This window comes from Macrotis lagotis, chromosome X (assembly GCF_037893015.1).
Source record: "Macrotis lagotis isolate mMagLag1 chromosome X, bilby.v1.9.chrom.fasta, whole genome shotgun sequence".
NCBI classification, from domain to species: Eukaryota; Metazoa; Chordata; class Mammalia; order Peramelemorphia; family Peramelidae; genus Macrotis; species Macrotis lagotis.
This window is the reverse complement of record NC_133666.1, coordinates 171766168-171793509: the sequence shown is the minus strand read 5'-3', so window position 1 is coordinate 171793509 and position 27342 is coordinate 171766168. Positions and strand designations below refer to the sequence as shown.

General features: G+C 35.8%; 1 long non-coding RNA gene across 2 annotated transcripts in view; it reads right to left on the bottom strand.

Moving 5' to 3' along the window:
- Positions 1 to 564: 564 nt before the first annotated feature.
- Positions 565 to 27342, bottom strand: part of LOC141502659 (uncharacterized) — a 169671-nt gene continuing 142893 nt past the window's right edge. Inside the window, exons 4-5 of one of the 2 annotated variants that reach the window (XR_012472612.1) lie at positions 26297 to 26355; positions 565 to 4858 (exon numbers count right to left, since the gene is read on the bottom strand). This is a non-coding gene — a long non-coding RNA (uncharacterized LOC141502659). Of the gene's footprint in view, positions 4859 to 25511; positions 26356 to 27342 lie in introns of those variants that run through there. The other variant, XR_012472613.1, reaches the window with a different exon arrangement.

Here is a 27342-nt window from a genome sequence, read left to right as displayed (position 1 = left end):
AATACTGCAGAAAAATATAACTGCCTTGTAAAAGTGGAATCAGCTGTGACATTTAGCTATTAAATTTGCATTCATAATTGAACCTGAACAGAGAAGAGTCAAAGGGAGGAATGGAAAAATCAGTTTCTACTTCTCCTAAGAACTGTAATCAAATCATTGCTTACTTTATCTCTGAAAAGGGTGTGTTAATGTATTGTCAGTTAAATGTTTATTAAACTACTTAGTGCCAGGCTTTAGCATTGTGCTAACACCCTAGCAATTGTTCTAACTCCCTAAGGATGCTAAGAAAGGTAAAAGATAATTTTTGCTCTCCAGGATCTCACAATCTAACAATGGAGATAATTATTCAACAAGTGTGCACAAACAAGCTATATACAGAAAAAACTAGAAATAATCAACAGAGGGAAGGCATTTCAATCATAATGTATCACTGGCCATCTCTCTTTTTTTTTGCAAGGCAATGGGGTTAAGTGGCTTATCCAAGGCCACACAGCTAGGTAATTATTAAGTGTCTGGAGGCCCTATTTGAAATCAGGTCCTCCTGACTCCAGGGCCACTGCTCTATCCGCTGCACCACCTAGCCGCCCCCATCTCTTTCTTTAATAGTATTTTTCCCAATTACATGTAAAGAGAATTTTTAATATTCACTTTTTTATAAAATGTTTAATTACAAATTTTTCCCATTCTCTTTCCCCTTCCCCCTTCCTAAGTCAGTAAGCAATTTGTTATGTTATATATGTGCAATCATGTAGAACATATTTCCATATTAGTCATGATGTGAAAGAAGAAAGAACAAAAAAATGAAAAATAAAGTGAAAATAGCATGTCTTGATTTCCATGTAGATGTCATTATTTCTCTGGAGTTGGATAACATTTTTCATCATTAGTCTTTGGAATTGTCTTGGATCATTGTATTGCTGAGAAAAAGCAAAGTCAGTCATTAATGATTATTGTACAATCTTGCTATTACTGTGTATAATGTTCTGGTTCTGCTCACTTCACTCAGCATCAGTTCAGGTGCCTTTTCAGGTTTGGTTGGTTTTTTTTTAATCTGCCTGCTCATTATTTCTTATAGCACAATAGTATTCCATCACAATCATATACAATAACTTATTCTACCATTCCCCAATTGATGGACATCCCTTCAATTTCCAGTTCTTTGCCACCACAAAGAGCTGCCATAAAGAGCTTCCCTTTTTATGATCTCTTTGGGATATAGATCCCTTAGCCATTTTTAAGATGTGAAACTTTCAAGACCATAATTGGCTTCCTGGCCACCACTCCACTACTTGTGTTGTGTTCTTCATTAGAATATAAGCTCCTTTAGAACAGGGACAGATTGTTTTATGTATGTACATACCACCATCTCCACTCCAACCTTCTCACAATGTGTGTCATTCAGTGAAAGATCTTCATTTATTCATTAGGAGGCAGCAAGTTTCATTTCCCTTCCAGCCTCATTTTACCTCACCAACTCTTTAAGACCATAACTGTAGAGGAATTGATAACCTCATTGTTGTTTCACTTGAAGTTCTCTTTGCCCCTAAAATTAAAGTTCAAGTTTTCTGCTTCTTTGTTTGTTTTTAAATGTTGCAAAAGAGTATTATTTGGCACCCTAATTGTAAGACTTAATAATATGTAAACTTGGGCACTTAAGTGGGTGTCTTAGGGCAAGTTAATTTACTTCTCTAGTCTTACCTTGTTGTGATGTATCATAAAGTAGTCATGGATTTTCTTGACAAAGACACTGGATTGCTTGGCTATTAGCTTCTCCAGCTCATTTTCCAGATGAGGAAACTGAGGCAAACAGAGTTAAGTGACTTGTCATGGGTCACATAGCTAGTAAGTATCTGAGAACATATTTGAACTGAGGTTCTACTTGCTCCACTCTTTTCATAGTGCTACCTATCTGTCCATATTATCTCTTAGATCTCTTCTAGTTCTAAATCTATGATCTTATTGATACAGAGAAAAGATGTAGAGAATTATGAATGTAGAAATTGGGTAGAGATGTAAATTAACTACTTTGGAAAGGATATAGAGTATTAGGATTGTAACAGAAACAAAATTTGTAATCTTAAAGGCTGCTAATCTTGTCAGATTGGGTGGAGATCCCCATTCTTGATGTAAATCCACTACCATTGATTCATTGTTTAATGTAAAATTTGTATCCTGATCTCCTTAGGCTTCACTCACTATCTAATTGTGGTTCCGGAAAAGGAGAAGGGAATCTACCTTTTGTCCTCAGGATAAGGACAAGCCTATAAAAATCTGGGTGGGACCTCTGCTCAGGGTCAGTCTTCTCTGACTCCCTGGCCCAGTTAGCTCTGTTTGACTGTTCTTTTGTCTCTGTCTTTTTACCTACCATTTTTCTTATGTGTTGCAACTTCTTTAATAAATTTTTGTTTTATTTCTACCCTCGCTTTCCTGAGTCTGAATAATTATTCCTCATTGGCAGAACAGAACTCAAGTAGCCAGTGGCAACATTATGATCTGAAAATCACTTAGTGCCCAACGGAGTGGACCCAAAAGTTAAGAAAAGGACCTAATAGTAGACAGGTGGGGCAGCAGACTTGTTTCACATGTTCTCTCTGAACAGGGAAAGTTAGATTCAAGCATGAGTAAGAAATTGGTTACTTATGTAAATATGTGATCTTTATTTTGATGTCCTCCCTCATTGAAAATCGTGTTAATTGGAATGGTCATACTGATGTGGTTGGGAATAAGAAATTAAGGCGAAACATGGAAAACAGCTTTCACATGGTCGATTTTAGCTTGTTAAGATTGTACTTGATAAAATTTGAACTTGGCCAAAACCAGACTACCAGAAGAGCCTTATGCAACAGAAATGGTTATTTTTCTCTTGGCAAGGGGCTTGTGACGTCTACTTATCCTCCTAACAATGAAGCCTGAGTTAATCAGTGACCTTAAGATTGGGATCTTGTGGGTGTCTCCAGTTAGTCTGTAGGATGCTATTTGCCACATGTAAGTTATTTCAAGCTCTTCCTTCAGTCAAAAGGTTTCCTCTTCTCTATCCTCCCATTTTACCCTGGGAATGGCACCAATGTTGCAATGCAGATTCGATGATATTCTACTGGAGGAAAGACAGTGTTGCCTAATGGCTATCAAGCTGGCCTTGAAGACAGAAGACCTGGGTTCTAGTTCTGGTGCTGACACATGCTTTCTTTGCAACCTTAAGCAAAACAAATAAATTTACTTTTCAGTAACTCCATGCAATTCTTTAATATTTTTAAGTTACAAAGAAGGTGTTGAGTAAACTAGTAAAGGGAGTTTCCTCACCAGGAAATTCATCATCATAGACCCAGTCCCTATTCCTATCTACAAGGGAAGCTAGACACCTTTGCAGTTTAAGTGCTCATGAGCTCCATGAGCATCTATGCCTGAATTTATCAACATGTTGAATTATCTGAACTGAGTGAAATATATTAGATTCAAGATTTTAGAGTTAGAAATGGTTTTAAATAACACCTGGTTCAATCAGAGGCCCTCTGAGATGAAATGACTTTCCTAGAAATAGAAACAAAACAAATGTCTACTATGAAGCAGGGTTTAGTTTTAATATCAGATTAATAGAGATTAAGCAATTTACTCAATCACACAGTAAGTGAGCCTGAATTTAAATTCAGGTCTTCCTGACTTCAGGACTTTAAGCCTTATGCCATCTAGATGACCATGGCAGAGTTGTCAGATTTTTTTTTTTATGCTAACCTCTTGAAGACCTTTTGACTCCCCCAAAATGAAGGAAGTATTGTGAAGGGAGATTTATTTTTCCCTTTCCAAAAGTCTAAAATCTGTGAAACTATGAAAAACAATTTCTATACTTTATTCTGAAGTATTATCATAAATAGGAAAAGTAGATGGAAGTAAAACTAAAAGGAATTCCAAGAAACATAGGATCTGGAATCACCCCACATGGAATTCATTGAGCTTTACTCATAGGCAGAGCTCCCAGCATCCCTAATTATGTCAGATGCTCTTTCTCAGCACCCATTCTCTATGAGAGTAAATAAAGAAAGGATCATTTTTTAAAACACCCTTTAAAAAAAAATGTGTTTGGAAATTATCTAAGACCTTTCCCAGAGCAAATCAAATATTTATCAGGAGATTATATATGTGAGGAGGGATTGTACTGAGTGAATTGAACCTTCCCAGCCTACCACCTCCCCTGCCCGAGGATATATTCTTTTTACTGGGAGATTGACAGGAAGAACAAGTCTCCTTAGATTTAGTGGTTATTTGAAGTGGCTTTTGTGTATTTAGATGGACTAGGCAAACAAGTAGGGGTAGGGGAAGGAATAAGATGGGTTGAGGGGAAGATGCTACTAACACTTCTGTATTTGGTCTGGAACCAAAATATAAACAGTGAGATGTAGAAAAACCATTTGTAAATATAAATTAAAAGCTAGGGAATTTCAGGAGAACCAGAAATTGCAACAATAGCAACTGATCAAGACTTCACTTTAATTTTATCAGCTCTCAATCCTAGCTGATTTTGTATTGCTGAGTCTAGATTTCAAATCTGGCCTCACAATCTAGCTATGTAAATAGAAAGTCACAGACCCTCTCTTCAAACTGTAAAATGGGCCCTCAGTCTCCTCAAACTGCAAACTGAGAATAAAAATAGCACTTACCTCCCAGGGTGATTTTGAGGCTCAAATGAACTGATATTTGTATACTAAGTGTCTGGCAATAGTATGCACTTAACAAAAGATTACTTTCTTACTTTCTTCTATAGAAACACTGAATTTGAAGACTGAAGGCAACTTTAGGAATCATCTGATCTAAGAGTTCTGGTAACCACAAGGTAACGAAGTTGATTGTTTCCTTTCTCATTTTCCTGTAATTGGAAGAGGATATTAGGAAGTGAATGAGTGCCTAGAATAATAACTATAGTTTAACACTTTAAAATTTGCAAAGCACATTATTTATATCAACTCATTTGATCCTCACAATAGTCCTGAGAGGAAAGTGTTATTATTATAATAACCTGTTTTACAGATGGAGCTACTGAGGTACAGAGAAGTAGAGTGACTCACCCAGGATTACACTGTGCTCTGTCCACTAAGCTAGCTAGATGTCCCAAAAAGTGATTCCCAAAAAGGTACAGAAGTACAGAAATAAAGTATTGTTAACCATATTGGAGGCAACTAGATGATTCAGTGGATAGAGCCAATGAGTGGGCCTGGAATCAGGAAGACCTGAGTTCAAATTCAGTCTTTCTTCCTTTTTTCTATAAAAACACTGGATTTGAAGGCTAGAAGCAACTTTAGGGATCATTTGATCTAAGAGTTCTTTAACTTTTCTTGTCATACATCTCTTTGACAGATTGGTAAAGTCTATGGACTCTGTTAATGGTTTCTTCTTTGGAAAACTGCCTGTTCATTTCCTTTGATCATTTGTCAACTAGGGATTGACTCATATTCTTAGAGATTTGACAAAGTTCTTTATATATTTCAGATATTATGCCTTTGTCTGATACATTCTACATATTCCTCATTATAACCTCTTTCATATAAACATAATTTTATATATGTATATTATAAAACATAATTTTATGTAAATAAATCTCAGAAGGCTATTGTGGTAAATTATTATATGAAAGGAGAGGCACTTAAATGAATTTTAATATAAAATGGAGGAAAATGTAAAAAAGTTGAGTGTTATATGTAGAATCTGCAAAAGCACTTTAGCTCTCCCCTTTCCTCTCTTTCCATTAAGTTTAGCTAGGTATCCTTGTGGGAAGCTAGCTTCCTCAATGTGCCATCAAGCAAAAATGATGATTACTTTCTTCACTGTGAGCATTTCTGGATCTCATTTACTATGGGTCCCTCTTTTTGCATATAGAATACACCTGGAATTCAGATCATTTTGGAAGGTTATGAAAATATTCCCTTTCTGGCTCCAATAGTTAACTCCCAATTTGTGTTAAAGGAAAATATCTCTGGTCCCTCAATGGATTTCGGTTCCCTACACCCCTACTTTTGCTGCAGTCATCAGACTAAGAGCATTATAGTTGATGTTCACCAAACTTTAAAAAAAACAATTTATATAGCAAAGATAGTGAAAGCAAGCAATCAGAATAACTTGCCCAAAAGTCATGTGACCACAAGGGAACAAAATTGGCTTTTTCTCTCCTCCTCATTTTCCTGTAATTGGAAGAAGATATTAGGAAGTAAAGGAGTGCCTAGAATAATAACGGTGGCTTAACACTTCAAAGTTTGCAAAGCACTTTATTTATATCAACTCATTTGATCCCCCCAATAGTCCTGAGAGGAAAATATTATCATATCTATTTTACAGCTAGAACTACTGAGGCACAAAGAAGTAGAGTGACTGGCCCAGGATCACACTGTGCTCTGTTCACTAAGCTAGCTAGATGCCCCAAAAAATGATTCCACAGAAGATACAGAAATACAGAAATACAGAAAAAAAGTATTGTTAACCACACTGGAGACAACTAGATGATTCAGTAGATAGAGCACTGGGCCTGGAATCAGGAAGACCTAGGTTCAGATCCAGATTCAGACACTTACTAGCTGTGTCTGACTGGCAAGTTACTTAATCTCTATTTGTCTTAATCCATTGATGAAAAGAATGGCAAACCACTCCAGTATACTTGTCAAGAAAACTCTAAGAACAAAGAGGCAAGACTGAACAACAACAAAACCATACTGATGTTCCTCACCATTCCCAAGGTCTAAAGGTCACAGCTCATCTTATTTAGCTTTTGGTTTTGTCTGATCTATATCTTCCACCTTTCTCTATTACCTTACCTTGAGTTTTATAATATCTCCTAAATTAAGTTTTTGGGAGATGGTCATTGGTCATTACTCAGATCCTGGCTTGGATAGTCTAAGATGTGACCCTAACTAGGGATCATTTTATATCCCCATTCTGTCAAATATGGTTGCCACTCCTTAAGCTACTTGGCTTTTTTTCAGAAGCACATTCAAAGTCAAAAATAGAAATATCAGAAACTGAGGAACTCTGCACAGTATATAACTGGTCTATGAAAAAAATGCTTGATCCAGCAAATATCTATCCAATGACTATGGGAGGAGAAACAAGGTCATAGAAGTCCTAGGGATACATGAGGATAGTTGTTCACAAAACTTAAAGTTCTATTTAAATAAGAGTTTTCATTATTCTTCTGTCTCCCTTTACCCCCTCATTCAATCAATCACCAAGTTCTTTTCTAATCTCACTGCTTCTACCAGAATGTAGGTCTTAAGTACCTCCTGCTCACAGATGCTATAGCCTACCATTATCCAATCTTATAGTCTTTTCCTATCAATAAATATAACTTGTTCAAGATCACAGAATCACAAAATCTCAGCATTGAAATAGATTTAAATGTCTAGTCTAATTCATTCATATCTGACCAAGAATCTCCATAACATACCTTAACTCGTCGCCATCCAATCTTTTAAAGACTGCCAATAAAGGAAAACTCTCTACTCTCTGAGAAAATCAATTCCATTTTTCAATCTCTCCTTCACATAGCTGTGAAAGTAATTTTCCTAAAAATAGAGGTCTGATCATATCACCCCTCCTTTTCCTCAGTAAATTTCCATTATCACTAGAATTAGATATGAATTCCTTTGTTTAACATTTAAGCCTCTTTATAACTCCCATTCCTATATTTTTCTGTCTTAAGCATTACTCTCTTATTTACACAATTTATGGTCCAACCATACTGTAGGGAGCAATGTTTTTATTTAGCTTTCTTTTGCAGATAATGTCTTTATGAGATTTTTTGCTTTTTTGAAATATATATATACTACTGCATTCTTACTTCTAAATTCTTGTAAATACAAAGTAATAGGAAGTTGTTTAAATTGGCATATTTTTATATTTGAGGGTGTTTCTCTGGAATACTAGCCAACTTGATTACTTCTTATTTAAAGTGTGAAATGTGCCATGAAAAATAAGATGAAAGGCTAGATCTTTCCTCTTATTCTCATGACCTCTAAAACTTTTCCAAAAGAAATTAAATGCCAAAAGATAAAGCAACTTAAACTATCACCTTGATCTAAAACACCTAAAACTGAAAAGAAAGTTTAAAAAATGAAAAAACTCATAAACTGACACATTCCGTGAGCTTACTTGATACCCTCTCCCTCATAGTCCACTATATGGTATATAACCAACTCAAGAACTTCAAACAATTGGGTTTACCCAATAGCTTTTTTTTTTTTGGTTTTTACAGAGCAATGGGGTTAAGTGACTTGTCCAAAGTCACACACCTAGATAATTAAGTGTCTGAGGCTGGATTTGACCTCAGGTCCTCCTGACTCTAGGGCCGGTGCACTGCACCACCTAGCTTCCCCTACCCAAAAAGTTAACCCCACATCTTGGTTTCCTCTCTCTTTCCAGTACCATGGAGATCATTGGAACTGAAGAAATTTGTGTAGATTGGGATAGTCAGTATCCTAGCAGTACCCTATCCTGCAAAAAATCTCTACAGGAGAGTGAAGAAAGAGAGGGAAAGAGTCAGAACATGTGTTTGGGCTTGAAATCAAACAACCCTACAACCTTTCTCCTAGAGCCTCAGAGACTCAAACTTCAAATGACAGAAATCATCCTTGGCTGTTGTGACATCACTGTGACAGAACTCAGAACTTTCAGGCTAGAGAATTGAGAAAAGAAAGAGATAGTATAAAGGGTGGGGCAGATAGTGTGGCATTCCCTTAAGTCTGAGGGAAAAAGTCCAACATCTAGTAGGGACTGGTTCTTCCTCTCCCCAGTTCTACCCTCAAAAATCTAGGGCATAGACCTTGGTAGTTATTTTTTGTCCTTTGTTCTTGAAGAAGACCATAACATCAGGTAGATGTTGCCATGACATGCAGGTGAGTTGGATTGGGGGAGGGGGGGTGGCTGTGCAAAGTCACTAGCTTCACTTTCTTTTCCAGAGTCACCCATTTCAGTGGCTAGATGTGAATCAGGTTGACTAGAGATGATCCTGGATATAGTGGGAGATCTTTTTAAAAGCTTTTTAAACTTTTTAAAGCTAGGTCTTTCCCAAGTCACAGTTTGATTGAAGTAATGCCCACTCAGTGATTAGGATTAGCATGAGAGAAGGTTAAAACACTTTGAGATCAGCCCCCAAGGAAACCACCATGGGGTAAAGGGAATCAGGAAGTAAGCAATAGTGAAAAATAAGGGAGGAAAAAACCTGGAAATTATCTAAGATTTCAGGAAAAAAGAAAATTCAAAATCCCTGAATATAAGCAGACTAATCAACAGGGAAAATATGACTCCTAGATCTAGTAAATGAGTTCAAGTCCCTAAGGAAAAAAAATTGAAAAGAAAAAAAAAGATGAAAGAGGTCCCTGCAAAATTTAAAGAGAACATAGTATCACAAAATGCTGTTTCTGAGTGACTTAAAAGAGAAATGAGAATTATGAGAGCAGAAATTATGGCCTGAGTAGCAAAAATTTTAAAAAAAGATTAAAATAATTTGAATCTACAATCAAAATCTTATAGAAACAAAAGAGACAGAAATGGATTGGGAAAGCAAATATACAGAATTGAAGGAAAATCTAGGAGAAGCAAAAATACTAATAGAATTAAAAGAAAATAGGTCTCAATCCAAGCAAAAAGAATTGATCTCAAAGACAAAATGTATAGAGACAACCTAAGAATTATAGGCCTTCCAGAATAACTCAAGTCAAAAAACCTGAACATCATAGTGTAAGAAATAATTTTAGAAAAACGATCCAGAACTTCTAAACACAAAAAAGGAATATAAATTGAAAGCATTCATAGGTTGTAAATTACAAGACATATTATGGTTAAGTTTAACAATTCAATGCAGAAGCAAATTCTGCAAAAAATGAAAGCAAGGGATGAAAGAAAATGAAATTAAAATTGAATAACACAAGACTGTTTTGTACCCACTAGAAAATGCAGGAAGAAATGTGTTTCAATGGGAAATAGAATTCAAAATGCAGCCCAAGATGATCTATAAATCTAAGCTTAATCATAAATGAGAAAAGATGAGTATTTAATAATAAAATGTATTTGAAACATTCTTAGTATAAAAATCAAACCTGAAGAGATTATTTACTTTTTTGAACACACTAGAGAGGTGAACAAATGCAGCAGTCAATGGCAACAGCAGCAACAAAAAGATAGCAGAGAGACCAGGAAGAAAGCTTTCTCTGAATGCACACAAGGAGATAAGGGGAGAAGGTAGAAGTCCATGTGAGGTAATTGTAAATAGGCAGATATGGGGCATTATAGACAGAACCTTACTACATCCTGACTAAGTCAATCAATATTTCTTATGGGACTATGTTACCAAATGAAAAAGTGCATGAAAGAAAGGAGAGGAACAAAGGAATATACTGCCAAGGCTAGCAATGAGGGAAAAGTGACAACTGTGGTCTGTCAGTAGAAGAGAGTGCAAAAAGTTGTTAAGGAATAAAGAGGAAAGATTGAAAACTGGGAGAGGAGAGTCACTTTCCTGCACTTCATTATGTACAAAAACTCATCATTCTACAAAATGTAATGAACTCTGAAACTTGTTCCTCAGCATCTTTTGAACTCCTTTCCTTATCTGCTCCTCTACCATAAAGGAAGACTCTCTGGGAATTCATCTCATCATTTCCCACCCAGCTACGTTCATGATTTTGTGATATCTTGATATACAGCCTTCTGTAAGCTGAAATCAACTCTGAAACTCCTACCACTTCAGGTCATCTCCCTACATAGATGGAGAATTTTTATCATGCCCCTATGCTAGTTTTTTTCCCTATATGTGGTCTTTTCCCATTAGATTGTGAGTTCCTTGACAGCAAGGGATTATCATACTTTTCTTTGCATCTCTAGTCCTTAGGACAATGTCCAGCTCACAATAAATATTTAATAAATGTTTCTTGATTCTGATGCTTATTTTGGTGGTGGAATGGGATTCCACTGATTAATTCCCCATGGGTGAAAAAGATGTTCTGTGAAAGGAAGAGATAGAGATCTTGTGCTAAGAGAGATCTGGAAGATTTTTGATGCTTGAAAAGATCACTTATTTTACCTCTGAAGGGAGGGAGTTAGAACTCCTAGGGAAGAACTTCCTGGGGAAATTGGAAGGTAGGGACACAGGGAGGAGATTTTGAGATAAATGGAGAAAGAAGTTAGCCAAGGACTGAGTATTAGATCAGTGGTTAGATACATAATTAAAGACATGAAAGGGACTATGGGACAGTGTCCTCTCTTAACCTGAAAAAAAAAGTGCAATTTTTCTGAGAGTGAAACAGAATGAAAAAGAGAATCCATGGGGGCAAGCTCTATAAGGCAGACAAAAACTGCCTAGAGGGGAGAACCCAGAAAGGATACCTAAGTTTTATTCCATGAGGAATATAGAGAATATAGAAGAATTACATTATTAAAAAGGACATGAACCAGAGAATGAGCATCTAGAATAAACAGAAAAAGGGGATGCATAATGAAGAGAGTGAGAAAAATCTGGCAATTGGCAAAGAAATAAAAGAAACAAAGAAAGCTTAAAAATTAATGAACAGAACTATTTGAAAGGGAGGAAAGAAAGATGAAATCCTATCTAAGAGGGGGGGAATGGAAGTTTAAATAACCTGATAAATAAGCAAAACTCCAAAGAGAAAGGGGCAATAAATGGGAAAGAGAGGGATAAGAAGTGAGCAAGTGGTAACAAGGTTATTTCAAAAAAAAAATTCAGCTAAAAGAGCAGGAGAGATTTATAGTGGGGGGGGATCATAACTTTAGGATAAAACAATTACAGCAAATGGAGAAAAATATAAACCCAACTCATTTTAAATGTGAATGAATTAAATAATCCTATAAAATGAAAAAGATGACAGAAAAACTTAACAATCTGTTGCTTATAAGAAACACTAAAAAGCATAAACACAAAACTAAACTGAGGGGAAACAAAATAAAACTTATTAGGCATCAAGTGAATCCAAAAAAGCAAGAGTTACAAATATTCTGTCTGACAAAGACAAACATTCAAAAAAATAAAAAAGGAAAAACAGAGATACTACATTATGCTAAACCATAGATAACCAATCAATATCAGCAATAAACTTATATGAAACAATAGACAACAAACCAATATCAGTAATTAACATATTCTCCATACCTTAACATCCAAATTAACAAAGGAAACATTAACTGAATTATAAGAAAACACTGGCAGTTACACAGTAATAAGAAATTCAATATCCTTCTTTCATTTATGAACAAGTCTAACAGATAGATAAGCAAAGGGAAATATGAACTGAACAAAATTACTGTAGAAACTAATGTTAAAAGACTTATGGCATCTTCTAAATGGGACTGCAAAAGATTATTCATATTTCTCAGTAAAACATGAAACTTTTACCAAAACTTACCATGTATTGGGACACGGAAATAATGCAAACAAATGTAAAAGAGCAGATGTATTAATTACATTCTTTAATGACCATAATAGGATGGTATAGTGGATAAAACACTGGATTTGGAATCAGGAAACTCATACTCCTGAGTTTAAATTGAGCCTTAGATACTTGCTAGCTGTGTGACCTTGGGCAAATCATTTAATTCTGTTTGCCTCAGTGCTACATCAAGAAAAAGAGCTGTAGAGGGAAATAGCAAAAGATTCCAGCATCTTTACCAAGAAAATCCCAAATGGAGTCATGAAGAGTCAGATACAATTGAACAGCAACTACATCAAAGACCATAATACAATAAAGAGCCATTGGTTCAGGCACCACAAAAAATAAAGACATAGACCCAAATGGGTTTAGCAATTTAGCAATTAAATCCTAAATAATGAATGGGGCAAAGACAATGAAATATCCAACTACTAGATACTTAGAGTTTAAATCATGTAGTTTTTATTTGGCAACTATTTATACTTTGATCAGTATTTTGTTGTATAAATTCAAAAATAGTGGGAAATTTATTTTTATTATTTCCTGACATGTGGCCTTTTAAAAATGTATTATGTACTTTTGAGAGACCTATAAGTCTAAAATTATTTCTGCCTGTTCTGCCTTTAAGTCACTTCTGGCTGTTTAGAATTCATGTATTCTTTTAAAGGTGCTGCTTTTTTATTTCCTCTTTTGCTTCTGTGCTTTTGCTTTCCAGATCTGTTAGGGTGTCTTTCAGATCCCCTGTTTCTGCATAGTATCTTTTCTCCATCCTATTATCTTTATTTTTTCAGTTTCTGTATTGAGAACTTTGGTTTCTGTACTAATTTTATTCCCAACATTTAATTTTTTTATTTTTTAAATTTTTTTTTATATTGCAATTTATATTGCAAGGCAATGAGGTTAAGTGGCTTGCCCAAGGCCACACAACTAGGTAATTATTAAATGTCTGAGGCCGGATTTGAACTCAGGTACTCCTGACTCCAGGGCCAGTGCTCTATCCACTGTGCCGCCTAGCTGCCCCTCCTTTTTTTATTTAAAAAAATTTCAACTACATTCATTTTCTGTAAAGTTTTTGAGTTCCACATTTTGTCTCCTTCCTTCCTCCCCCCACTTGACAGCAAGTAATCTGATAGAGTTTATACACTTAATGTTTTCTTAACAATTTTATTTTTCATTTAAAATATTCTGGAGGTTTTTAAAATTGTTTTTATTTATTTAAGACAATGGGGTTAATGACTTGCCCAAGGTCACCCAGCTGGGCAATTATTAAGTGTCTGAGGTCAGATTTGAACTTAGGTCCTCCTGATACCAGGACCAGTACTCTATCCATTGTGCCACCTAGCTGTCCCTGAAGCTTTTTTTTTCTATTTTTTAATGATCTCTGAATAATACTAATTGGAGAAAAATATATGGTTAATTTTTCCTTCATGTCATAATTTTTCATTATATTCACGTCTCTTCATTTTTATTCTTCTTTTGAAGGTTTTTCTATTGATTTACCTGATTTTGAGCTAAGCTTTTACTTAGTTTTTTTAACTCCAATTTCTGGTTTTTTAGAACTTCCTACATATTCCATAGTCATTTTTCTCTGTTTTTCCTCCTCACTCTCTCTCTCTTTTTTTAAAGTTTTTTGCAAGGCAATGGGGTTAAGTGGTTTGCCCAAGGCCACACAACTAGGTAATTGTTGTCTGAGGATGGATTTGAACTCAGGTACTCCTGACTCCAGGGCCAGTGCTCTATCTACTGCACCACCTAGCCACCCCTCCCTCCTCACTCTTTAGCATCTCTTCCCTCTACTGATATATAGATTCTATACTCAATAACCAAGACTTGGTATTTTCAATCTCCTGGTATTTAGATTTTGAAGTCCTATTTCTATGGTGAATTTCTAGGCACTAGGTGAATTTCTAACACCATTTCCTTCACACATTAAAGATCTTTCTCCTCTTGCCAGATCTCTGTGTGTCATACATTTTCTATCATGTAACTAAGTGAAATTAGTGTCTGCTACCAATTATAGAATGTATTTGGAGGATTCAGGTTGAGATCTTGCTCTAAGGAGACAGAACCAAAAAGCCCATAGGTAAAACATGGAAGTACATGAAATGTACTTTTTAGATTAGGTCCCCAAATGGGAAAATAATATTGTTACTCTCAGAATGCTAAAAGCTTTCATGTTTTAATGCTATAAGACCCCATTGATGAAATGCCCATTAACCAGACAGACTTACTCAGCTTTTAATGTTATTTACTAAAGAAGTATAGTAATAATCTATATAAAAATATAAAACAATCTGAACATACTCTCCCACAAATATATACAGAGTTTGTGATCCTAAAGAATAATGACTTTGTGGCTACACAAAACACATATGGCAAAGGACTAAGGCACAGATTCTGTACTAGGAGTGATTTTTCTCCCATACGAAAGCTTTTGTGAAGTTTCCCTTGAGTGAAGCTCTTTTTTGGATTCTGAAAGACAGGAACTTTATGGAGTCCATAGCCATCACTCCTTGGTGAAATGCTAATCTCTGAGATTATACTCTTTGAAGAAGCCATTCTTCAACTGAATCTTGCTCTACATTTGTTCTCAGTGGGGCTACAGTCACTTTCATTGCTATCAGTCACAGCTGCTTTGGTGACCACTGCTACAGCCACCATCCAGTTCTAACTGCTTGATGGAATCTTGAGGTGTTCTGAATTCATTAGGTTTCCTGGCTACTTTCATCATAGAATACTTGTTCACCTATGATCAAGAAAGAAAGAAAAACCAAAAGACAGAGTCAACCATGTACTTAGAGACAAAACAATCAAGTAGGAAACAGCAGCTGCCTTTTCTCTATCCAACCCTTAGGCAGATTAAAGCAGGAAAGAGAGCAGAGAAAGAGAAAGGAGAGAAGAGAGAAAAGGAGGGAGGAGCATGCACAAAGAGACAAAAAGAGGATAGAGTAAGAGTGTTTTGAAAAAGAGAAAAGAGACAGAGATACAAAGAGCATATACCTTTTGGATACTCACTGAATTTCAGCTAGCATCCCCCTGAATAATCAGTTCTTCCAACTTCAGCAGCTAGTTACATAACTCATTCTTGATGTTGTACAAATTTTTGGCAAAAACCAGTTTAACCCAAGCTTTCACATGGTCCCTTGGACAGAAATCACACTGGAAATATCTATGCATACTTTAAAGTCCGAATCTACCTACTCCTACCTCTATTCCTTTTTTCATTATTACTGGTACTCCAAAAAGATTTACTGACTGGTTCATTAAATATAATTTACCCTCAATTAAAATAGCTCAAGTATTCAGATAATATAAAACTTAGAAGAAAAATAATTCCATCCTCATAGGCTAATGCTTTCTAAGGTTTTTTTTTTATTGTATGCTCCCTCAGTAAAATATTTTCTGGCATGAACCTCTAATATGTATATATTTTGCTCATTTTTAATTTTTGTTGTTTTTTTTAGTCATTTTTCAGTCATTCTGACTTTTTTTGACCCCATTTGGAATTTTCTTGAATAAAGACATCAGAGTGGTTTGCCATTTCCTTCTCTAACTCATTTTATAGATGAAGAACCTAAGGCAAACCAGGTTAATTTACTTAAGGTCACATACCTAGTAAGTATCTGAGGCCAGATTTGAACTTGGAAAGATAAGTCTTCCTGATTTCAGGTTCAACATTATATGCACAGTGCCACCTAGCTGGCCATTTATAATTATATACGTATAATATTGTGCTAATTATTAAGTCCATTATAATACCCCCCCCAAAAAGAAAGAAAAAACATTTTACAAGATGAGATAAAGGTTAAAATAATAGGTGATCCTACAAGGGCAGCTAGGTTACACATTGAATAAAGTGCTCAACCTGGAGTCAGGAACACAAGTTTAAATCCTACCATGAGCTACCTGTGTTACCCTGGGCAAATTACTTAACCTTGTTTATTTCAGTTTCCTCATCTGTAAAATAAGCTGGAAAAGGCAAACTGTTTCATTTTCTTTAACAAGAAAACCCCCAAATGAAGTCACAGAGAGTCCGACACAACCAAAACAACTGAACAAAAGTTGAACAATAATTGATCCTAGAGTCAACATTGAATTTGATTGAATAGGGTAATGAATGATATGGGTTTTAGGAAAATCACTCTGGCAACTCGATATGGAGGATGGGAAAGACATGGGAGGAATCATTAGAAAGTAATTGCAAAAGTCCAGCAAGAACCATCATAGAATTGAATGAGTGCTCAAATGAGTTGAAGGTAAAATGACAAGATTTGGTAACTATTTGGGTATTTGGGATAAAGAAGAAATAGTAGTCAAAGATGAAAGTTTGGAAACCTGGATAACTAGAAACCTGGTGATCTTTAACAGAAATAGGAAAATTGGGAAGAGGGATGAATTTGGAAGGAAAGATAATAGAATAAGATCTATAATGAATATTGTAGCAAATTCATATTTTTCTCAAACTGTGAAACTCACTGTATCCCATCCTCAATGAAAGGGAAATAGACTTCTTATTCACCTGTCACTCTCTGAAACCACACCCTGCTTGCTCTCTATTGCATTTGCAAGGTGATCTAATGAACACCTGGTAGTGTTCCTTAAGGAAGGCAGCATTATTCCAGTGGTAACCGTGCTGCTATTAAGCTAGTGGCCAAGTAGCTACTAAATCATTACTGTCCTATGGAATGTTTTCTAGGGCATGTGTGGGGAGGATTGGAACTTGGACAGTGGAGGGATGCAGTGAAGTGGGAGACTATTAGAAGATAAGAATAGGTGAAATTGCAATGGGAATAAACTCTTAAGATTGGCTCTGAGGGCAAGAAGGAATTCAACTCACCTTCCTACCTTCTGATTAATTAAGCACATACCACTGGAGGTCAGACCAATGTCTTCCTGAAATAAGGTCACAGACCTCCCCTTTTAGGGGTCTAGCCCCACTTAGTCATAGGAAACTATCACAGACAACTCAGTAAGATTCAAATGATTTCCTAGTTATTAAAATTATGCATATATATGTAGGTATATATACCCATATGTACTCTAGTCACTATTCACTATGCTATGTGTGTGTGTATATATATATATAAAATATACATAATATATATAATTTATATACATAGCCAAATATATTTAAATATTTATTTGTTTATAAAATAAGCATATTATATATATGTATATATATACATATATATATATATATATATACACATATATACATGTGAATTTACACAAATGCCTATAAGTTTTGAGAGCCTTGTTTCCAAGCTCCTTTGCTTGGAAACAAGGTTGTTGAGTGCCAGGGCTTGCTGTAAAAGGTAAAACTTTTGGGTCTGTCATTTCCTCGTTACTCAGTGGCCTTTCAACTTTCAGTCCTCCTCTCCCTTACACTCTCCCCTTCACGCACCCCCCACACACACACACACACACACTCACAAAGAACTTTAAACTATTGGATTAAACATAAGAGCTCTATTTACATTATGGTAAATGTTCCCAGTGGATCCCAGGCACTGGACACTATCACTGAATGTATATATACATGAGGGGCTAACAGAAACAAAGGTAAGGAGACAATTATTTTTAAAGTTTTCAATAATCCTGGTTATCTTTGGTTTATTTTTCTTTCCTCTTAACTCCAGTTGTCTTCAACCTCTCCTGTTAACCCACCCCCTACAGCTTCTTTCTCTCTCAGCAATCCCTTTTATTCTTCTTGCCATCTTACTTTCATCCTCTTTCCTTTGAGGTGAAGGGAGCATAGCCTTTCAGTGTGCGCCTGTCAGACTTCTTGGCCCCTGGGCTAAGAACATTTCATGAATTCTGAAAGCTTGCCCCTAGGCCTGCTTCCAAGAAATACCCAGGATGCTGAGCACACCATCAGATCGGATACCTTGAAATTGGCAACCAAGTTGGACTGGATTCGAGTAACCCAATTACAGGCTGACAAAAATTAAAGTAAGGTAATCATTGCTTAGAAAAAAAGAAAGCTTAACAAAAACAAATCTCACCTCTAAGGTTTGCAAATTTGTAGTGAAGCCATAATTACAAGGGGGAGCTGGGGCTGCCCTCTGTGAAGTTTGAGAAACAGATTACACACACACACCCCTTATGCATAATTGGATCCTCACGGTCCCCTGAATTAGCCAGAGTGATGCAGTAAAAGTTTATTTATCCAGTGCTCATTAAAAGAAAAGCTGAATGGAACAAGAAAACTCCCACTTTGGAGATGGGATTAGATACCATAGAGTAGTCCTCCCTCCCCACCCTCCCATACTGTTCAAGGGTTTTGTTTTGTTTTGTTTTTTTAGGTTTCTAAATCTTCTTGGAAAGAAAAAAGTAAATTGCCAGAAGTGAGATTAGTGGAGGATATTGTTCTTGGGACAATAGTGTCTTTATAGCTTTACTGGTATGAGCTCCCGGCTTCAAAAAAATACAAGGACAGAGGTGTGTGAGTTCTTAATTGCCTGCATCTGATAAACTTGCAGCAGAGAGAGAGAGAGAGAGAGAGAGAGAGAGAGAGAGAGAGAGAGAGAGAGAGAGAGAAAAACAAATCTTATTCATCTCTGATTTGGTCTGGATCAAGTCCACTTGCTAATCAGAGTTTAATGAGGATGCCACTAACCCTGGAACATTTGTAGATGCTCCCACTGAGCTCCCTGGCCTTATGTTTGTGTGAGGAGGAATTGCTTCCCTGCAGATCCACAATACAAGGTGCAGTCTAGGAAGGAAAATGTCTCCAGCCTCAGAAAAGTTAATTAAGTTTAGATCCTTAGGATGCCAAGCAACCAAAACCTATGGTGGGAAACCTAACACTCCCTGTACAAAGATAATGCTTGGAAAGGTGTCCCTGGGGTATCACTGGGCTTCTGCTCTGTCAAATTGTCACCTCTTAACCCTTAGTACTACATCCATTCCTCTCTGTGTAAACTGAATAGTCCCACAAGAGTCTAACAGGGCTTGTTATCAGTTAAGGATTTTCGGAAGCAAATGGTTATCAACAAATGTTACTAATAGGGAAATTGTGTGGGGCCATGAATAGAGAGCTAGACCTGGGGTCAGGAAAACCTGGCTTGGAATCCCACTTCACTGGAGCTTCTATTTGCTCTTCCATAAAATGGAGATAACAATAGCACTTACTCCACAGGGGTGTCATGAAGATTAAATAAGATATAATTATGTAAAGTGGTGGCAAACCTTAAATCAGTGTATAAAAAGTGAGCTATTATTAAAGATGAAAAAGGACAGGGATTAGGGAAAGAACCAGTTAAAGATATCAAAGATGACTAAGAGTAAAAGAATGAAAAGTTTTAAGATTTAAAAAGTGTGTATTGTAACCCAGAAATTGAACCTTTGTGAAGTATGGAGGCGATCTTTTTGGCCTGGGTTTTACTCAACAACAGAAATCTAAGTGGCATGGTATATTGGACTAGAAGTGAAGAAATCTAGATTCTCTTTCAAGCCAGACCACTGACTTTCCATGTGACTTGGAGCTAATTACTTTCCCTCCCTGGGCCTCAATGTCCTCTCTAAAGTGAAAGATTGGACTATAGTTTCTATAGTTGGACTATATGTTTCTAAGATCTTCTCCAGCTCTAACATTTTAGGGTTCTAGGAATGGGATACTGAATGGCCTCAATGATGCCAGAGAATTGTGATAGGAACTCTGGGTCCCAGAGTACAACTTCTAGATTTTGAAGTATCCTCACAATTTCTCTATTATTCAAGCTAATGGATAAAGTGCCAGACCTGAAGTCAGGATGATTCAACTTCCTGGGTTCAGATCTGACCTCAAAAACTTTGTGACTCTAGGCAAGTCATTTAATCCTATTTGTCTCAGTTTCTTCATCTGTAAAATGAGAAACATCTTGCCAAGACAACTGCAAATGGAACACAACTCAACAACAAACAACAATGCAAAAGTCTTTAACTTTGTGTATGTCCATATTTGTAAAGAAGGGTATTAGAACTTTCCTTTGGCTCTTCAAAGATCTTACTAAGAGGGCGAGTATGTGTTCAAATACATAGAACTATAGATTGAGGACTAGAAAGGACCCTAGATGGCATCATGTCCAACATCGTTATTTTACAGATGAGGAAACAGGCCAGGAGAAATCAAAGTCTCTAAGATACCACTATGAATATCTTTCTGATTCCAAGTGCAGTTCCCTTCTCACAGCATCATGCATCCTCTAGGTGGTTTTTTTTTAGATGACCTCAGTTCTCTGATTGAAATAGTTGTTTTTTTTTCTTGGATGTTTGCAAGACAATGGGGGTTAAATGACTTGCCTAAGGTCATACGGCTAAGTATTAAGTGTCTGAGGTCAATTTTGAACTCAGGTCCTTCTGACTCCAGCGCTGGTCCTCTATTCACTTCACCCCTAGGTGCCCCCTCTAAATAATCTTTTAAAAATTTCACCATGGATGCTGAGTAAGCAAGCAGAACCAGGAGAACACTGTGCACAATAATAGCAACATTGTTTGATGATCAACTATGAATGACTTAGCAACACAACAATACAAGACAATTTCCAAAGACTCATGATGGAAAATGCCATCCACATCCAGAGAAAGAACTAATAGAGTCTAAATGCAGATCAAAGCATACTATTTTAACTATTTTTTTCATTTTTTTTCCTTTTGTTCTGTTTCTCCTTTCACAACATAAGTAATACAGAAAAATGCTTTACATGATTGCACATATATAACCAAATCAATTTTTTTTAACCATTTTATGGAGGAGGGAGAAGACAGGGGTGGGGTGGGGGGGAGAAAATTTGGAACTCAAAATTTTGTTTTTTAAAAAAATATGTTAAAAAATACCTTTATATATAATTGGAAAAAATTAATTATTTAAAAGAATAAAAGAATAAAAATTCACCTTATCTTTCTTAAAGCAAGCAAACATCATCACCATTTGTTTTCAGAGAAAGGGCTTGAAGAAGCCACAACTGGAAATGTTCACAAAAGGACATTCATCTGGCTTAGTCATCTGCCTATAGGCAAAATATTTGCTTATGGCAAATATTTGCTAGGCAAAATATATGCTTATATATAGCTAATATAATTGGCTATCTATATTATTGTAGTTCTTCAGTGAGCAAGTATATAGAACCACACATGGTAGGCTACAGACATATCTCTAGCTCTCCAGGTCTAACCATATTTTTTTGTTGTTGCAAATTAAACACATTTGGTTCTCTTTCAAGGTAACTATAAGTTATACATATATTCCAACAACTTACAAAGCAATTTTATTTCTATTATCTAATATAATAATATAACCCTATGAAACAGGTCAAGTTCTTTCTATCTTCTCTACAAAGATAGCTAAAAAAAGACTCAAAAATATTATGAAACCATGGGGCAGCTAGGTGGCGTAGTGGTTAAAGCACCCGCCCTGGAGTCAGGAGCACCTGGGTTCAAATCTGGTCTCAGACACTAAAATAATTACCTAGCTGTGTGGCCTTGGGCAAGCCACTTGACCCCGTTTGCCTTGCAAAAACCTCAAAAACAAAACAAACAAAAGTATTATGAAACCTCTCGGGTTTCACATGACTAGTTTTTTGGGGTTTTTTTTTTAAGTTTTTGCAAGGCAAATGGGGTTAAATGGCTTGCCCAAGGCCACACAGCTAGGTAATTATTAAGTGTCTGAAACCAGATTTGAACCCAGGTGCTCCTGACTCCAAGGCCGGTGCTCTACCCACTGTGCCACCTAGCCACCCCACACGTGACTAGTTTTGATAGTGGAATTGAAGGCCACTTTAAAAAAGGTGAGGGGGCTCTTCAACAAAGTGTCTCTCATGAACCAAACAAGACTCCTTGAGAGATGCAGCAAGAAGCACCTTTGTTTCTGACCCTCTAATTGCTAATATTTAATGAGGCTGAAAACAGGGAGACTGTCTTTACTATCAGTATTGATTATTTTTATATATTGGAATTCTGCTGGCAGTCAGCAGTAGATGAGATTAAATTGGGTAATGTTTAACAAAATAATAAAGTACAATCTTAATGTTCAATTGTTTTTCCAGTCCTGTCTGATTCTTTATGATCCCATTTGGGGTCATGGCAAAGATATTGTAGTGATTTCCCATTTTCTTCTAATGAATGTCTGAGGATAGATTTAAACTTAGACCTTTTTGATTCCACTGAACCATCTAACTGTACATTAATAGTTACTTACTAAATATTTGTTGTTTGATTGAATATAGATACTTCAAAGAATATAAACAAGTGGTAGCAATGTATTAGAACTCAAGTGTCCTGATTTCTGGTTTAGTGTTCTTTTGACTATATTATGCAATTTTTAAATAAGTAGTTAGCAACATTTTTCATAAGTATCTTTCATATACTTGAGATAATGGGCACAATGCAGATTACTATTTTCTGTGTGACCCTGGACAAGTCACTTTAATTTCTTTTTGCTTAACTGTCCTTCATCTATAAAATGGAGAGAACGATAGGACCAACTTCCCAGAGTTGTTGTGAGGATCAAATGAAACTATATTTGTAAAATACTTTGCTAATCTTAAATTTCTTATATAAATGCAAATAAGGAGGAGAATTTCAATGGAGCTGTGATTTTATGTTTTTTATTTTTATTTATTTAAGGCAGTGGGGTTAAGTGACTTGCCCAAGGTCACACAGTCAATCATTTAGTGTCTGAGGTCATATTTGAACTCAGGTCCTCTTAACTCTAGGGCTGTGCTTTATCCACTGAGCCACCTAGCTGCCCCAAGCTATGATTTCATAGACAAAGAGAACTGCTAATGAAGAAATTTTTTCCTCCAGTGCAACTTGAAATCTTAGATAATTCTTTAGGAATCAAGAGATTAAATAATTTCCATGGGAGTCATTTCATCAGCAAGTGCTCAACCATGTCTCTCTAACTCCAAAACTGTCTCTTACACAAGATTCCTTCTTTCTTGAAGGATGCAGGAAAAGCAAAATGGAGAGCTTTGCTTTATATAGATGGATGAGCATTATGGGACTGGAAACTAAGTTAACTCTACAGAGCACCTGGAATAGCCTCTGGAACAGGGGGATATAAATTTAAAGATCAAATTAAAATGTATATCCAGGATGCTTTTTCCAGTTAAATATACAAGGAATTATAAGGAACTTATGACCAAGGGCCCCAGAAGTTCTGAATTCATCCAACAAAATCAAGTTTTGGGATATGACCCTTGGTCTATTTTTCCTTATTGGTTTGTTGTCCCAACCTGAAATTACTCCAGGAAAGTCTGATGCACTCATGAGCACTCAACTATTAACTGCATATTGACCATAGGACACCTATTATTTTGCTTCACAGAAATGTAGAAGATGAAACATAAAAGAGCTAGTAGGAAAAAAAAGCACAAAAAGCATTCAAATAGTCCATAAGTTCTTGTCTCCATCCCCCTTTAAGAGGAAAAATATAATTGGAATTGCTATCAGAACAACACCCTAGCATTCTAATAAAATCCAGATATATAGAGACATCATGTATGGTTTAGGCATCTCCTAGAAGGCAAACATATTTCAGACATTACTGAATGACCAACTCCTTGCAAGGCCTGCACAATCTTAATAATTAACTAGTTTTGCCTTCTAAGTACAGTGCTGCATCAGTAACTATATGATCTACTTTCTTCTTTCTCCAAGGATTGTATTACTTTAGAAATTCATCTCTTTTTAACAGAGCTTCTTATCCTAAAGTCCATGAATTATTATTATTATTATTATTATTATTATTATTATTATTATTGTTGTTATTCTCATTATTTTTGGTGGTGTAATCTGTAATGGATGAAGCTCTGGGCCAGAAATCAAGAAGATTTGAGTTCAAATACATTCTCAGATTCTTCTGTATGACCCTGAGTGAGTCATTTATAGCTCATTAGCTGTAAAATGGAGATAATACTAATAACACCCCTCCCCAGTGTTGCTGAGAAGAAATGAGATATCTCTAAAGCATTTAGAAAAGTTTCTTAAGCACAATAGGGATTCAATAAATTCTTTTTCCCTCCCTCCACTCCCTTTCTCTTGTCCCAGGACCATGTTCATCTGAATCCCATTAAAAAAGATGATAAATCTTTGTAGAAAGTTTCTCTTGATAAAGATCCCATTTTCAAGAATATATTTAAGAATATATTCCAAGAATACACAAGAAACTCATTCTAATTTATAAAAATAAGAACTATTTCCTAAATGGCTAAAGGAAAGGAATGGGAAATTCACAAGGGATGAATTCCAAAATATAACCATGAAGGAAATACTCCAAATCATTGTTGGAGACATGTAAATTAAAGCAACACTAGGATTCCACATCATATATATCAGATTGATAAGGTTACCCCCCTCCCCCCAAAAAAGAAAATGATAGCTATTGGAGGATAAAAGAGGCATATTGATGTAACTCATTACTGACAACCAACTATCTGCAAGGACTGGACAATCTGAGTAACTGTTGGTAATGCTCTGAATTATTTCAAATATTCTAGAAAACAATCTGGAACTGTTTCCCTAAGTCACTAAACTAATGCATATTCTTATATGTACAAAAATATTTATAAAAATATATAGTTCATTTTTTGTGGAGGCAAAGAACTGGAACCCAAGAGACATACATCAGATAAGGAATGACAACATATGTTATTGGAAGGTAATGGATTATTTTTGTGTTATAAGAAATGATGAAGGGAATAGCTTCAGAGAAACCTATAAGGACGTATCTTCAGAGGATGCAGAGAAAATGAGTAGAAATAGTCATACTAAAACTGGCTATATACTATTATAACATACCATAACATAACAATTTTGTTAAATTGAACCATTTTTAAAGACATTAGCACTCTGATCACAAGACTATTTAATCATAATTCCAGGGAACTGAGGATGAAAAATGCTCCAAACTCCTGACAGAAAGGTAATAGACCAGAATAAGAAACCTAGTTTTAACATGACCAGTATGAAAACTTATTTTGCTTGATTCTGCAAATTTACTGTTCAGGTTATTTTTTGTAAGGGAGAATGAAAATGGAAAGGAAATAAATGTTTTTTTCCAATTTAATATTTTTTAAATTTATTTAAGACAGTGGGGTTAAGTGACTTGCCCAAGGTCACACAACTAGACAATTACTATATGTCTGAGGATGAATTTGAACTCAGGTCCTCCTGATTTCAGGATCACTTCTCTATCCACTGAACCACCTAACTGCCTCAATTTAATCTTAAAAGATGAGAACAATAATAATAATAATAATAGTTAACATTTATATATGTTACTATGTGCCAGACATTGTGTTGTGTCATAATTTTTTATTATTTTATTTGAGCCTGGCAACAGCCCTGGGACATAGGTACCATTCTACAGATGAGGAAAAGCAGACAAACAGAGGTGAAGTGACTTCCCAAGAGTTATATAGCCAATAATTGTTTGAGATTGGATGTGAACTCAAGTCTATCTTAACTCCAATACTAGATGCCAAAAATAATAATGATGATGATTGTTCAAATTTATTTAATTTGAAGACATGTTATATGCTACCTCATTTGATGCTCACAACAACCTTTTAATAGATAATATTATTTCAATGTGAAAATGAAGAAACTGTTATGAAAGGTAAAATTACATAGCTAGTCTGTCTTGGGCAAGATTTGGGTTTGTACTTCAAGTTCAACTGTTCTTTATTCCATATTATGAGAATTCTTGTCACTTCCAAAGAAATTTGTCCTTTATCTCCCTATAAAGACATTTATTTTGGCTACCACAGCCTTGAGGGGACAAGAATACAGCTGCCTTGTTTCCAAACAGCTTTGGTTGGCTTATAAAGGGTTCTACATGAACCAAACTGTTCAAGATTTCTAACTTGGTAGAATTCACACAGGGTTCTAAGATAACTCACCTGGCTTATTCCCAGACTCTAGAAAGAGAAGCAGGAAGTATGGTCTCAAGAAGATCACTCTGCAGGGAAAAAATGTATGAAAAATAGCTTTCATTAGCATAATACTTTATAATTTTCAAAACACTTTCAAGTTTGTGTAGAGAAAAAAAGCCCCAAATTCAATCTAAGGCTTGAGTTTTGAACCTGGATGACCTTGGCCAATTCTGTTAAACTTTTCTTTTCTAAAAGATGAAGCCATTGGAATCAAAAATCTCTAAGGTTACTTTCAGCTATAAATCTTCAATTTTGTGCTCCTTACAGTAAGCTTTTGAGGAGATGGGATAGATCTTGTTTTTCAGGTTTTTTTCAGTCTTGTCCAACTCTTCCTGATCCCATTTTGCAAAGACATCAGAATGATTGCCATTTCCTTTTCTGGCTTATTTTACAAATGAGGAAACTTAGGCAAACAAGGTTAAATGACTTGCCCAGGGTCACACAACTAGTAGGTATTTGAGCATATATATAAACTCAGGAAGAAGAGTCTTCCTGACTATAGGCTCAGCACTTTATTCATTGAATCACCTAGCTGCCCCAATGGTATAGGTCTCACTGTCTTCATATTATAGATAAGGAAATTAAGACTGCCTAAATAAATTAGTTGACTTCATGGCTAGTGAGTGGCAGAACCAGGATCAAATTTTAGATTTTCTGACTCCTATACCAATTTTCTCTCCACCATCCCCTATTGCCTCATCTTAATCCTGAACTCTTGAGTCTATTTGTCTTGACCCAAACAATAGAGGATGTCTCCATTATCAGCTCTTCTTATGTTTGAACACTCAAAGACAATCTTCCTTCAACTGAAGCATAATTTCTCAGCTCTGCTGCTATAGTACTATTGGTGAAACCAGTCATGAATTGCATGCCAATTATTTTGATTTCAATGCCACATGGAAGGAATGGAGGTGGGAGTGAGGGGTAGGGAGAGAGGAATGTAACAAAGCTGTTTTGTTATCCAAAATTCCCTCGTCATAGTATTCTCTGCCTGATTCTGCACATAGTTCCTG